Raw genomic sequence first — 16,439 nt, 5'->3', positions numbered from 1 at the left:
CACAGATTTTTCGACCTTTCATTTTCGTTGCTACCACTCAGTGAGGTAGCAATAATTAATTATTGTTTTAGCTTATCTTAGTTCTATCTATGAACTTGAAGATGGCGATGACAAACATAGGATAGACATGATTTGAGCCTTAGGAGCATGTTGAGAAATTGATTTGATTACTAAGTAAGCCACTCCATGCTTGGGCACGTGTAACGCCCTGACCACAATCATCGATTTCCATTTGTTATGACTGACTATCCCCTGGAATATAGCTTGGTCAAATATGCTTAATCAGCCCACTTTGTGCTTACTCACATGAACCTGAGAACCATTTTTTCGGAGGTTCTTTGGAGATGAACTTCCGAAAAAGAAAGTCCTAATATGAGTAGTTTATCAATTCTATTAACCATGATGTCACGTACACCCAACTCAAAGAAACCAACATCTCCGTCGGTCTAACAAGAACGCTAACTCTGGGGAGAACGTCTAGTTGATCGTTGGTTGAGAATGATAGTTGTCGCTCGTGTTAGGCTCTCCTGCGCCGCCGGCCACTCCGGCCCCAGCGCCCACCTGCTCATGACGATCGCCACTCCGGGACCGTCGCCCCCCACTCCCCATGGCCACCCCGTTGCCCCCCGACCGTCGGCCGTAGCCGTGAGCTGCGATGGATGGAGTCGAGTCCCTCCTCCGCCGGATCTGATGCCCCGTCCTACCGCGACGCGCTCTGCTCGACGCCCTCTCGCCAGGCCTGTAGCGACCCGACCTCAGACGGTCAAGTCTCTGTGCTTAAGTGTCATCCCTGGATCGGTAATGCTGACACACACAGTACTCGAAGGATTTATAACAAAGTAGCAATCACACACTTATTACATCGATAGTCTCAAAAGAGAACTTATTACAATAAATATGGGTTAAGGCCATCTAAATAAATAACAGCGGAAGGTTTGGAAGATAAAGTGAGTCCATCAACTCCAACGACATAGCTGAGTGCACGACAACGACCTAGCGCACCTTACTCTTCGTCTGAAAAGTCTGCAACATGAGACGTTGTAGCCCGAAAACGGGTCAGCACATGGAATATGCTGGCAATATAACACAGTAGAGCAATGAACAAGATAGATGCTATCACTACATGCATATATGGCTAGTGGAGGTTCTATGGTTAATATGTTTTTGCGAAAAGCCAATTTTTCCCTACAACAAAGGAATATATTTTATTTAACTATCATGGTAGTTGAACAACATTGAGAAGGTTCCTCCAACTCAAACCCAATTAAAAGTAGTTATCAACCCAACAAATTAAATTAGAGTGATGAGATCCATAAGATAATCCAAGACCAGATACTCAAGATGTTCATAACCGGGGACACGGCTAACCATGATTAGTTTGTACACTCTGCAGAGGTTTGCGCACTTTTCCCCACAAGACTCGATCTCCTTCGTTGGATTTCTCGCACTACATGGTGTTTGAAAAACAGATGAACGAGACACAGTCTTTCAGAAACATTAACTCTTTACTCTGGGTGGACAGTTACACCTACTTTCCCCTACATCTGCTAGCCCGCCATTGAAAGAGGTCATGCAACATATATACTCAACTATGCTAGAGCCCATAATAGCTTGTGGCTGCACACGGAAGTTTCTAGCATGAATAATCTTATGATCCCTTTGAGCCTGGGTGACGGACCGTAGGATGATCACACGGGTACTCCGAGATATCCTAGGACAACACTGGATTCTCCAGGTGCCCACAAGAAATCCACCCAGATGTGTATTAAAGTTGCCACCTTAAGTTAGCCATTAATTAAACACTCACAACTGCCATGGATCTCTCAAACCAAACCACGTCTACGAGCATAGCATAGCAACATAAGCATAACGTAGAAGTAACTCCCAGGGTTTGATAATAAACAGGGCAATAGGTTCTACCTCATCATCTACTTCCCAATACCCACACGTTAATCACATCCTAATCATGCAGTGTTTGAGGATTGAAACTAATGCATAAAAACTGGGTATGAAAAGAGTATGATCAATGTTAGGGATGGCAATGGGTACCCATTATCCGCGTACCCTGTGGGTAAAAACCCTATTAGGGTAAGGGTATGGGACAAAAAATTACCCATGGGTAATTAAATGGGAAAATATCATACCCATCGGGTAGAGAGGGTACGGGTATGGGATCGTATAACCCATGCCCGCGTACCCATCTAAAATGTTGACAGGTGGGTTTCCGTTAATATTCCAATGTATTCATTTCCCCTCCTAATCATGCTAGGTAAAAACTCTAATGTGTATTCAAATTATCTCTATAATTTATCATGATTTCGTGAACTAAAAGTGTATGCATATGTGTTGTTATTTATGATTATGTGTTGTTGTTTAACATTTTTATATGTCACTTTATAGGCAAGTATTTTTCTTTATGAGAATATGTTGTTGTTACAATATGTTGTTGTACATTGCTGTTTAAAATGTGTTGCTATTAATAATTTATGATTATATGTTGCTTTTTACAACTATTTTCTACTCAATTGATGTGTTGTAAACGCGGTTATTTGTACCCGCGGGTACCCATATACCCTGGCGGGTGACGGATATGGGAAAAAATTGTACCCTTGACGGGTATGGGCATGGGTGATGGGTAAACTCAGGGCGGACGGGTAAGGGTATGGGGTAGCTCCACCCGTACCCATACCCTGCGGGTGCCATCCCTAATCAATGTGTTACTTGCCTTGCTGACGATCCGCAAAACCTAGTGACTCATAGTAGCACGCTTCGCACTCCGGGAATTCTATCGCAAACAAATAATACCATACATAAGCACTCAAGCAAAGATGCACAGGTAAAACTCAAATAAGAAGATCAAATATGAAAGCTCAACTGAAGAGATTCGATCTGCAAAAAGAATCAATCAAATCGGAGCTACGGAACTGAAACTACGGTCAAAAAAACTTCGAATACAAATCTGCTTGAAACCAAATTTTAAATTGTCAAAACCTTGTTCAAGTTGATTAAACAGAAAGAGGGACTCGAGACAAAGATTTTGGCGTTGGTTTCACTGGATTTGGACAAACGGTTAAGAAACGGCAAGTATTTGAAGATCAGGGGCTAATCTGCGATAAAAGTAATCGCGGATAGGTCCCTGGGTGAAAATAAAGTAAAAAGAAAAGACTAACGGACGAACGTTCACTGTCTGAACCTAACCGGCGAATATCGTTCGTAAAAACGAACGAACGGACGAGCGTCCGCTAAATAAGTAAACCGGCGAAAACCGAACCAAAAAACGCATCTAGGTTTTTTTTTAAAAAAACAAAAAAACCGGGACGATGAGATCCGACGGCGGCGGCTCGGATTCCGGCAAGGCGCAACCGGGGCGGCGGCTCCGGCGGCTAGGCGACGGCGGCGCGACAGCGGGACGCGGCGCGGGCGGCGGCGCAACACGGCAGCAGCGGCGGCGGGCGGCGCGGAGGCGTGCGGCGGTGCGAGGCGGCGGGGCTGCAGTGCGGCTTGGGAGGCGGGGTGCGGTGCGGCGGCGGTGTGGGGCAAGAGGGGGGGCGGCGGCGGTATTTATTAGGGGGGCAGAGGTAGCGTGGGGGAGGGGCGACGGCGTCGTGACCGACTCGGCCACGGCGGGGCTGGCATGCGCGGCGCGGATTCCGCGAGGGAGACGGCGGCGCGAGGTGGGCCGGCTCGGCTGGGCCGCTGGCCCAGTCGGGCGTTGACCTTTTTTTTTAAACAGATTCCGCCGGAAAAAATCCAAAAAAATAAAATAAAAATCTAAAAATGCCAAAACAAATTTTCACCGTCTAAATAGAATATTTAGAACAAAGTGAACATTTTCTTGGCCTAAGAGTGCAATTTTGAAAAATGCATATTTTCTAATTCAAATAAAATAGCAATAAAATCCAAATAAAATTATTTGTTTGATTTTAATATTTTTCCTCCAATATTTCATTTATTTTGGAGAAGTCATATTGTATCCTCTCATTTTTTAATATGAAATATTTTTGGAGGGAAAAGTAATTAAAACCAAAATGATCCTTGTTTCGATATTTGAGAAAATTCAAATATAAAAACGGTGAAATCCCCAACTCTCTCCATGGGTCCTTGAGTTGCTTAGAATTTCGAGGATCATGAAACGAAATGTAATAAAATATGATATGCATGAATGACCTATGTATAACATTCCAAATTGAAAATTTGGGATGTTACAAACCTACCCCCCTTAAGATGAATCTCGCCCTCGAGATTCGGGTTGGCTAGAAAATAGGTGTGGGTGGTCTTTGCGTAGATCATCCTCTCGTTCCCAGGTGGCTTCATCCTCGGTATGGTGGCTCCACTGAACTTTGCAAAACTTGATAACTTTGCTGCGAGTAACTCGGTTGGCAAACTCGAGAATCTTAACTGGTTTCTCCTCATAGGTCAGATCACTGTCCAACTGAATAGCTTCCAGGGGCACTGTATCTCTCAGAGGTATATCAGCCATCTTTGCATGGCACTTCTTCAACTGAGAAACGTGAAACACATCATGAACTCCTGACAATCCTTCGGGTAAATCCAACTTGTAGGCAACCTCTCCCATACATTCCAAAACTCGGTATGGTCCTACAAATCTCGGGGCTAACTTTCCCTTAACTCCAAATCGTTTAACTCCTCGCAGAGGTTATACTGGAAGATAGGCTCTGTCTCCGACTTCATAGACTACCTCCTTGCATTTCGGGTCTGCATAACTCTTCTGCCTGGACTGTGCTACCTTCAGTCTATCTCGAATCAGCTAAACCTTCTCTTCTGACTCTTTGATCAAATCGGGTCCAAACAACTGACGGTCTCCAACTTCATCCCACATCAACGGTGTCCTGCATCTTCGTCCATACAAGGCTTCGAAAGGGGCCATCTTCAAACTGGCTTGGTAGCTATTGTTGTATGAGAACTCCGCGTAAGGCAAATTGTCATCCCAACTAGATCCATAATCTAGCGCACAAGCTCTCAACATGTCCTCCAGAATCTGATTGACTCTCTCAGTCTGTCCATCTGTCTGCGGATGAAAGGCTGTAGTAAACTCTAGTCTGGTCCCCAAAGTCTGGTGCAGCTGATGCCAAAACTTTGAAGTGAATTGTGTTCCTCTATATGATACGATGGTCCTCGGAACTCCATGCAGACATACGATCCTGGTCATATATATCTTGGCCAACTTCGCACTTGTATAAGTGGTTTTCACTGGGATAAAGTGAACTACTTTGGTCAAGCGATCAACTACTACCCAGATAGAATCATATCCCGATCGGGTCTTGGGTAATCCGGTGATAAAATCCATGCCAAGCTTGTCCCACTTCCATTCGGGTATCGGCATAGGCTGCAGTAGTCCTGCTGACTTCTGATGTTCTGCCTTCACTCTCTGACATACATCACACACTGCTACATACTCGGCAATATCCTTCTTCATACCAGTCCACCAAAAACGCTCCTTCAACCAAAACTCACATTTGCTGAACTTGGCATACAACTGGTGTCCTCTGAGCTTCTCGAGAACTAAACGCAAGTGTTCCTTGTGCTCCTCTTCATTCTTCGAGTATACCAAAATATCATCAATGAACACCACAACAAACTTATCCAAGAACTCCATAAACACCTTATTCATCATACTCATGAAATAGGCAGGGGCATTAGTCAATCCAAATGACATAACCGTGTACTCATATAACCCGTATCTTGTGGTGAAAGTTGTCTTTGGTATATCCTTTTCTCGTATCTTCAGCTGGTGATATCCTGATTGCAGATCGATCTTCGAAAACACTTTAGCTCCTTGCAGCTGGTCAAACAAATCATTGATCATCGGCAGTGGGTACTTGTTCTTGATCGTCACTTCATTCAACGCACGATAATCAACAACCATTCTCAACGATCCATCCTTCTTCTCAACCAAGAGCACAGGGGCTCCCCATGGTGAGGAACTTCGTCGGATGTAACCTTTCTCCAGTAGCTCCTTAATCTGTTTCTTGATCTCTTCCAGATCATTCGCGGGCATCCGGTATGGTCTCTTTGATATCGGTCCGGTGCCTGGCAACAGCTCTATCAAAAACTCGATGTCTCGATCTGGCGGCATGCCTGGTAATTCCTCTGGAAACACATCCGGGTAATCCTTCACAAAAAGCACTTCCTCCTGAACAACTCCTGAGAGGGAATTTACTTGAGTCCTCCTAGGCGCATGCCTAGATACATACTTGATCCTTTTTCCCTCCGGGGTGGTGAGCAGAATTGACTTACTGGCGCAATCGATGTTTCCTCCATACATCGACAACCAATCCATGCCTAGAATCACATCCAATCCTTGGGATTCTAGAATTATAAAGTCTGAGGGGAAGGTATGGCTACCTATGGTTAATGGCATCTGAAACATCCACTACTTGCCATATACTCAGCTCCGGGTGAGGTTACTAACATAGGTGTTCTAAGAACTTTAGTGGGCAACTTATACTTATCCACAAATCCCCTTGAAATGTATGAATGCGATGCACCAGTATCAAAAGGAACGAGAGCGGTAAATGACTTAACCAAAAACTTACCGATAACTGCGTCTGGCTGCTCTTCAACCTCCTCCACGTTAACGTGGTTCACTTGTCCCCTGTTGAAAGGGTTGGGCTTCTTCCCAGAGCTTCCATTGCGTTGCCATTCTTTGCTTCAAAACACTTGGTGGCGTAGTGTCCAGTCTTCCCGCACTTGAAACAAGTAATGTGACTTAAGTCCTTCTTGGCGGGTGTGGCTGGGTTGGAGCAGTTCTGATTGTTGCTTGCTCCATTCCCATTCCCATTCTTGGGGCCATTGTGATTATGAGAACTTCCTCCATTGTGAGTGTGGCCTCCATGGTTATGGGTATATCCTCCCGAGTTCGGGGTAAAACGCGGCTTCTGCTGAGCCCCTGAATTGTACTTCCCTTGTCCATACTTCCTCTTGTGGCTCTCAATTTGTTGCTGCTTCCCTTCAATCATAAGGGCCTTGTCTACCAACTCCTGGTAGTTGTTAAATGTTGCCACCATTAACTGCATGCTCATCTCATCATTCAACCCTTCCATAAACTTCTCCTGCTTCGCGGCATCTGTGGCCACATCCTCAGGGGCATAGCGAGATAACTTGTTAAACCCATCTACGTACTGCCCCACAGTACGATTCCCCTGGCGTAAGTTGCGAAACTCATGCTTCTTCATGCTCATAGCTCCAGTTCAGACATGGGCTGTGCGGAAAGCTTGCTGAAACTGTTCCCAAGTGATATTGGCTATAGGGAAAGTGGCTGTGTAATTCTCCCACCATGAGGCTGCGGGTCCATCCAATTGATGTGCGGCAAAACGCACCTTCTCAGCATCTAGGCAACCTGCGGTGGTCAACTCCCTTCCAATCCTGCGTAGCCAATCATCAGCAACTATCGGCTCGGTGCTACTGGAAAACACCGGCGGCCGCAACCTCAGAAAACGGGCTAAATTGTCAACTGGAGGTGGTGGCGGTGGGTTGTTGTTGTTGTTGTTGTTGTTGCCTTGGTTCTAAACTAACAACTGCATCAAGGCATTCTGCTGCTGGATCAACTGAGTGAGCTCCGGTGGGAAAACAAATCCGGTGTCACGTCTCGGAGGCATCTGATGGGTTTAGAGAGAAGAGATTAGAATAGAGTGAGGTCTAAGGGGAAATCACTACCCATATACACATGAGACAAACACAATCATATCACACCAAATCAATTCAAACAAGGGCATACAATCGATCTAACTATCGTTACAGTGCTCGGACTACTACTATATACATGCGGGAAATACTACTGATCATATGGTGGTCTACTAGAAATTTTGATCGGTGGAAGACTCCATGATATCCGCTCCAGCTTCATCTTCGTAATCATCATCACTACTGTCAGGGTCGGAGTCGGTGTCGTCGATGATGATGTAGTCTTCATAACGGATGTCGTTGGATTGGTCATCACCTCCTACTGGCGCGGGGTCTCCTGTGACGCCCGGATAATTAAGCTACAGTGATCCCCTGCTAATGATGCCATGTCACCGCGGTTACTGTTGATAAACTCTCGATAGTTCAGAACTGAAACAAATTCAAAATTTAAATAAAAGAAAACAATAAAAGTTTTCAAATATTAAAACTAAAATGTTCGGAGTGAACCAAATATTGCATAGGTAATTATGGTGGAGAAACCACACTTTTATAAAATGTTTAAATACTCTAAAATGAATAAAACAGTAGCAAATACAATTATTTAAATGCTTTAAAAATAATAAACATCTTCAAAACTAAATTGTTATAAGTATTAAACTATTGTGGCAGTGGCATAATTTGTAAAATCTATTTAGGTGTCACTTTGGTAATTTACTAAAACAAAATAAAAGAGAAACTGGAAATAAAACAGAAAAGAAAAATAAATAAAAAGTAAAAAGAAAGCAAAAGAAAAGAAACCCCGGGCTCCCCAAGGGCCTTGGCCCACTGGCCCAGCTGGCCAGCTAGCCAGCCCAACTCCCCCTCCCCGGTCGTCTTCCCTGTTCCAGCGACCGCATCGCTACAGGGGCGAGACCCCGCCGGATCACCTCGCCGGCATCGCCGCGAGAGGATAAGGCCTCCACCTCCCGCGACGCCTCGGGCACCTCCACTCCCCCCCTCTCTCTCTCCTCTCGGCCTCTGCGCCTCTCTCTTCCCCCCCAGGTCCGCGCCGCTCCTCCCTTCCCCACGCCCGACGCGGTCGCCTCCGTTCACCGTCGTTCACACGGCCACCGTGCCCGCCTCGCCGCCCCAAGGTGTCTCCAAGGACCGCCGTCGCCCGCTGCTGCGTCTGGTGCAGCCCGTTGGAGACCGGAGCCCCTACAACGAGCACACCGAGCTCGTCTTCAGCTTCGGACGCCGGCGACCCCCTTCTTCCCCGACGCCGACCTGCTGGTCCTAAGCCTCTCACCGGCCTCCGTGTGCCGCGCGGTGAGCCTCTCCCCCCTCCTCCCCTGTCCTTTCTCTCTCGCGCGCCCCCTAGCGGCTTCCCCACGCGCGCCCGAACGCCGCGCCGCGGAGCTCGTCGCCGGCGGGTCTCCGGTGACCATTTGGTCATGGGCGTAGGCCCGTTACCTCGACCGCATCGTGCCGCACCCGCCTAGCTAGTTAGTTCGGCCGCTCGCGCGCTCTAACGCCGCACCCGCCCCAGCCCGAAGCACCTCGCCGCCGGCGAGCTCGAAGTGCTCGCCCCCGCCCGTTCCAGCCACTCCGGCCACCACCGTTGGACGCGCGGCGCCGAGCCGCGTCGAACGCGCCCAGCCACAACCCCGCAGACCCCCTGTGCGCGAAACCCGCGCCCCTCCCGAGCCGCGCCGCCGCGTTTGGCTCGTCGGAGTCGCTCCGGCGCCGGCCGCCGACGTGGCTGGCCTGGGGCCACCCCCAGTACCACTGCCAGTGGGCCCCGTGGACCCAGTTGACTGGGTTGACCCAGTCAACTGCTGACTGGGCAGGCCCAGCCACTGACATGCGGGCCCCGCCGCAAAAATTAAAAAAAAGGAAAAAGGAAAATGTTTTATAAATAAAATTAATTAGATTAACTAATCACTCACTGACATATGGGGCCCACCCCTCTAATTAGACTGTTAGTTTAGTTTAAATTAATATTAGACTAACAGAGGCTGACATGTGGGTCCCACTGGACCCACCTGTCTGGGTTGACTGGTCAGCCGACCTGTTGACCTGCTGACATCAGCATTACCTCATGCTGACGTCATAATTCATTTTTGCTAAATTCAAATAATTCCAGAAATTCAAATAAACTTTGAAAATTCATATCTTTTAAACCGTAACTCGGATGAAAATGTTTTCTATATGAAAGTTGCTCAGAACGACGAGACGAATCCGAATACGCAGTCCGTTCGTCCACCACACCTCCCTAACCTATCGAACTAGCAACTTTCCCCCTCCGGTCCGTCTGTCCGAAAACGCGAAACATCGGGAATACCTCCCGGATGTTCCCCCCTTCGCCGGTACCACCTACTGTCGCGTTAGGACACACCTAGCACCGCTCATTGTCATGTCACGCATCGTCATGCTTATGTTTGCATTGTATTTACTGTTTCTTCCCCCTCTTCTCTCCGGTAGACTACGAGACCGACACTGCTGCTGCCCAGTTCGACTACGGAGTCGACGACCCCTCCTACTTGCCAGAGCAACCAGGCAAGCCCCCCCCCCTTGATCACCAGATATCGCCTATTCTTCTCTATACTTCTTGCATTAGAGTAGTGTAGCATGTTACTGTTTTTCGATATCCTATCCTGATGCATAGCCCATCCTTGCTACTACTGTTGATACCTTTACCTGCTATCCTACTGCTTAGTATAGGATGCTAGTGTTCCATCAGTGGCCCTACACTCTTGTCCGTCTGCCATGCTATACTACTGGGCCGTGATCACTTTGGGAGGTGATCACGGGTATATACTATATACATTTATACATGACACATGTGGTGACTAAAGTCGGGTCGGCTCGAGGAGTACCCGCAAGTGATTCTGATGAGGGGGCTGAAAGGACAGGTGGCTCCACCCCGGTAGAGGTGGGCCTGGGTTCCTGACGGCCCCCGACTGTTACTTTATGGCGGAGCGACAGGGCAGGTTGAGACCACCTAGGAGAGAGGTGGGCCTGGCCCTGGTCGGCGTTCGCGGATGCTTAACACGCTTAACGAGTTCTTGGTATTTGATCTGAGTCTGGCCATTTGGTCTATACGCACTAACCATCTACGTGGGAGTAGTTATGGGTATCCCGACGTCGTGGTATCAGCCGAAGCTCTTTTGACGTCAGCGACTGAGTGGCGCGCGCCGCATTGGACCGTAAGCTCGCGCTTGTATTAAGGGGGCTAGGTCTGCTTCCGGCCGCGTACGCAACGTGCAGGTGTGCATAGGGCGATGGGCCCAGACCCCTGCGCGCATAGGTTTAGACCGGCGTGCTGACCTCTCTGATGAGCCTAGGTGGGGCTGCGACGTGTTGATCTTACGAGGCCGGGCATGACCCAGAAAAGTGTGTCCGGCCAAATGGGATCGAGCGTGTTGGGTTATGTGGTGCACCCCTGCAGGGAAGTTTATCTATTCGAATAGCCGTGTCCCTCGGTAAAAGGACGACCCGGAGTTGTACCTTGACGACAACTAGAACTGGATACTGAATAAAATACACCCTTCCAAGTGCCAGATACAACCCGGTGATCGCTCTCTAACAGGGCGACGAGGAGGGGATCGTCGGGTAGGATTATGCTATGCGATGCTACTTGGAGGACTTCAATCTACTCTCTTCTACCTGCTGCAAGATGGAGATGGCCAGAAGCGTAGTCTTCGACAGGACTAGCTATCCCCCTTTTATTCTGGCATTCTGCAGTTCAGTCCACTGATATGCCCCTTTACACATATACCCATGCATATGTAGTATAGCTCCTTGCTTGCGAGTACTTTGGATGAGTACTCACGGTTGCTTTTCTCCCTCTTTCCCCTTTTTCTATACCGGATTGTCGCAACCAGATGCTGGAGTCCAGGAGCTAGAGATCCCGAGGGTGATTCTACATGGAGTTCGGCTTCGAGGAGTAGTTAGGAGGTCCCGGGCAGGAGGCCTTGCCTTTTCGATCGTTGCTACTTTTGTGCTAGCCTTCTTAAGGCAAACTTGTTTAACTTATGTCTGTACTCAGATATTATTGCTTCCGCTGACTCGTCTATGATCGAGCACTTGTATTCGAGCCCTCGAGGCCCCTGGCTTGTATTATGATGCTTGTATGACTTATTTATGTTGTAGAGTTGTGTTGTGATATCTTCCCGTGAGTCCCTGACCTTGATCGTACACATTTGCGTGCATGATTAGTGTACGGTCAAATCGGGGGCGTCACATCTCCCATGAATACTCTGAGCTTCCTTGTCAGGTCGTCATTCTTCTCCACTAGTATTGCGATTTCTTCCTCGCATCCGTCGCATGTAGACTTGAGTTCCGCTTCTAGCTCCATGTTCCTGGTCATCGCCTTCTTCAGATCTATCATGCTTGCACACATCTGGTTCTCCTGTCGACGAATGTGCTGGTTTAGCTCCTGGATAAAAGCTGCAATGGACCTGTCCCTCCCGGTACTGATCATCTCCCATTGCTCATCCCGGCGCCCACATATCTGATAGATGGTGTCCTTAAGATCCTGTTTGTAGACTTCTCTGATGCATCCCATAGCAATGTGGGCTGCCATGCTCTTTCCTAGACTCCAGGTTGGTGCGTCAAAAGAAAACTCTATGGGCTCAGTGACTGGCGTGAACGTCCTTCCTGGAACTTGAACTCGAATCATCCATCGCTCCTCTTCTGGTAAAGTGGCGGTGTAGGTCCCGGTGAAGCTTGGTATTCCGATGTTCAGGTACCTAGTAACTTCCTTCAAGTGTGTCCCAAAAGGTGTGTCTTCATCCGGTTGTGTAAACTTGTTCCTTGAGTCCGCCATCCTAAAGGGTAGAAAATGGAGAGGAGTTAGAAATGAGTAGAGAAGAGTGACCTATGGCTCATCTTAGTGGTCGTGTCCTATATTCAGCGTGTGCTCTGATACCATCTTGTAGCGACCCGACCTCAGACGGTCAAGTCTCTGTGCTTAAGTGTTATCCCTGGATCGGTAATGCTGACACACGCAGTACTTGAAGGATTTATAACAGAGTAGCAATCACACACTTATTACATCGATAGTCACAAAAGAGAACTTATTACAATAAATATGGCTTAAGGCCATCTAAATAAATAACAGCGGAAGGCTTGGAAGATAAAGTGAGTCCATCAACTCCAACGGCATAGCTGAGTGCACGACAACGACCTAGCGCACCTTACTCTTCGTGTGAAAAGTCTGCAACATGATAAGTTGCAGCCCGAAAACGGAGCACATGGAATATCCTGGCAATATAACACAGTAGAGCAATGAACAAGATAGATGCTATCACTACATGCATATATGGCTGGTGGAGGCTCTATGGTTAATATGTTTTTGCGAAAAGCCAACTTTTCCCTACAACAAAGGAATATATTTTATTTAACTATCATGGTAGTTGAACAACATTGAGAAGGTTCCTCCAACTCAAACCCAATTAAAAGTCGTTATCAACCCAACAAATTAAATTAGAGTGATGAGATCCATATGATAATCCAAGAACCAGATACTCAAGATGTCCATAACCGGGGACACGGCTAACCATGATTAGTTTGTACACTCTGCAGAGGTTTGCGCACTTTTCCCCACAAGACTCGATCTCCTCCATTGAATTTCTCGCACTACATGGTGTTTGAGAAACGGATGAACAAGACACAGTCTTTCAGAAACATTAACTCTTTACTCTGGGTGGACAGTTACACCTACTTTCTCCTACATCTGCTAGCCCACCACTGAAAGAGGTCATGCAACATACTCAACTATGCTAGAGCCCATAATAGCTTGTGGCTGCACACGGAAGTTTCTAGCATGAATAATCTTATGATCCCTTTGAGCCTGGGTGGCGGACCGTAGGATGATCACACGGGTACTCCGGGATATCCTAGGACAACACTGGATTCTCCAGGTGCCCACAAGCAATCCACCCAGATGTGTATTAAAGTTGCCACCTTAAGTTAACCATTAATTAAACACTCACAACTGTCATGGATCTCTCAAACCAAACCACGTCTACGAGCATAGCATAGCAACATAAGCATAACGTAGAAGTAACTCCCAGGGTTTGATAATAAACAGGGCAATAGGTTCTACCTCATCATCTACTTCCCAATACCCACATGTTAATCACATCCTAATCATGCAATGTTTGAGGATTGAAACTAATGCATAAAAACTGGGTATGAAAAGAGTATGATCAATGTGTTACTTGCCTTGCCGACGATCCGCAAAACCTAGTGACTCGTAGTAGCACGCTTCGCACTCCGGGAATTCTATCGCAAACAAACAATAGCATACATAAGCACTCAATCAAAGATGCACGGGTAAAACTCAAATAAGAAGATCAAATCTGAAAACTCAACTGAAGAGATTCGATCTGCAAAAAGAATCAATCAAATCGGAGCTACGAAACTGAAACTACGGTCAAAAGAACTTCGAATACAAATCTGCTTGAAACCAATTTTCAAATTGTCAAAACCTTGTTCAAGTTTATTATACATAAAGAGGGACTCGAGACAAAGATTTTGGCGTTGGTTTCACTGGATTTGGACAAATGGTTAAGAAACGGCGAGCGTTTGAAGATCAGGGGCTAATCTGCGATAAAAGTAATCACGGATAGGTCCCTAGGTGAAAAAAAAAGAAAAGACGAACGAACGAACGTTCGCTGTCCGAACCTAACTGGCGAATATCATTCGTAAAAATGAACGAACGGACAAACGTCCGCTAAATAAGTAAACCGACGAAAACCGAACAAAAAAAACGCATCTAGGTTTTTTTTTAAACCGGGGTTTTTACCTCAAACCGAAAAAAAACCGCGACGACGAGATCCGACGGCGGCGGCTCGGATTCCGGCGAGGCACGGGCGGGGCGGCGGCTCCGGCGGCGCGGCAGTGGGACGCGGCGCGGGTGGCGGCGCAGCAGCAGCGGGCGGCGAGGAGGCGTGCAGCGGCGCGAGGCGGCGGGGCTGCGGTGCGGCTCGGGAGGTGATACGTCTCCAACGTATCTATAATTTTTGATTGCTCCATGCTATATTATCTTCTGTTTTGGACATTATTGGGCTTTATTATTCATATTTATATTATTTTTGGGACTAACCTATTAACCGGAGGCCCAACCCAGAATTGCTGTTTTTTTGCCTATTTCAGAGTTTCGCAGAAAAAGAATATCAAACGGAGTCCAAACGGAATGAAGCCTTCGGGAACATGATTTTCGGAACGAACATGATCCAGGAGACTTGGACCCTACGTCAAGGAAGCTTCCAGGAGGCCACGAGGTAGGGGGCGCGCCTACATCCCCAGGCGCGCCCTCCACCCTCGTGGGCCCCACGTTGCTCCACCGACGTACTCCTTCCTCCTATATATACCTACGTAACCCCAAACGATCAGATACGGAGCCAAAAACCTAATTCCACCGCCGCAACCTTCTGTACCCATGAGATCCCATCTTGGGGCCTGTTTCGGAGCTCCGCCGGAGGGGGCATCCATCACGGAGGGCTTCTACATCAACACCATAGCCTCTCCGATGAAGTGTGAGTAGTTTACCTCAGACCTTCGGGTCCGTAGTTATTAGCTAGATGGCTTATTCTCTCTTTTTGGATCTCAATACAATGTTCTCCCCCTCTCTCGTGGAGATCTATTCGATGTAATCTTCTTTTGCGGTGTGTTTGTTGAGACCGATGAATTGTGGGTTTATGATCAAGTTTATCTATGAACAATATTTGAATCTTCTGAATTCTTTTATGTATGATTGGTTATCTTTGCAAGTCTCTTTGAATTATCAGTTTGGTTTGGCCTACTAGATTGATCTTTCTTGCAATGGGAGAAGTGCTTAGCTTTGGGTTCAATCTTGCGGTGTCCTTTCCCAGTGACAGTAGGGGCAGCAAGGCACGTATTGTATTGTTGCCACCGAGGATAACAAGATGGTTTTTTTATCATATTGCATGAATTTATCCCTCTACATCATGTCATCTTGCTTAAGGCGTTACTCTGTTCTTATGAACTTAATACTCTAGATGCATACTGGATAGCGGTCGATGTGTGGAGTAATAGTAGTAGATGCAGGCATGAGTCGGTCTACTTGTCTCGGACGTGATGCCTATATACATGATCATACCTAGATATTCTCATAACTATGCTCAATTCTGTCAATTGCTCAACAGTAATTTGTTCACCCACCGTAAAATACTTATGCTCATGAGAGAAGCCACTAGTGAAACCTATGGCCCCGGGTCTATCTTCATCATATTAATCTTCCATCACTTAGTTATTTCCTTTGCTTTTTACTTTGCTTTTATTTTACTTTGCATCTTTATCATAAAAATACTAAAAATATTATCATATCATATCTATCAGATCTCACTCTCGTAAGTGACCGTGTAGGGATTGACAACCCCTTATCGCGTTGGTTGCGAGGATTTATTTGTTTTGTGTAGGTGCGAGGGACTCGCGCGTAGCCTCCTACTGGATTGATACCTTGGTTCTCAAAAACTGAGGGAAATACTTACGCTACTTTGTTGTATCACCCTTTCCTCTTCAAGGGAAAACCAACGCAGTGCTCAAGAGGTAGCAAGAAGGATTTCTGGCGCCGTTGCCGGGGAGGTCTACGCAAAAGTCAACATACCAAGTACCCATCACAAACCCTTATCTCCCGCATTACATTATTTGCCATTTGCCTCTCGTTTTCCTCTCCCCCACTTCACCCTTGCCGTTTTATTCGCCCTCTCTTTTCCGTTTGCTTCTTTTTGCCCGTCTCTTGCTTGCTCGTGTGTTGGATTGCTTGTTTGTCACGATGGCTCAAG

This window comes from Triticum aestivum, chromosome 4D, assembly GCF_018294505.1.
Source record: "Triticum aestivum cultivar Chinese Spring chromosome 4D, IWGSC CS RefSeq v2.1, whole genome shotgun sequence".
Taxonomy (NCBI): domain Eukaryota; kingdom Viridiplantae; phylum Streptophyta; class Magnoliopsida; order Poales; family Poaceae; genus Triticum; species Triticum aestivum.
Note: the sequence above shows the minus strand (reverse complement) of the source record.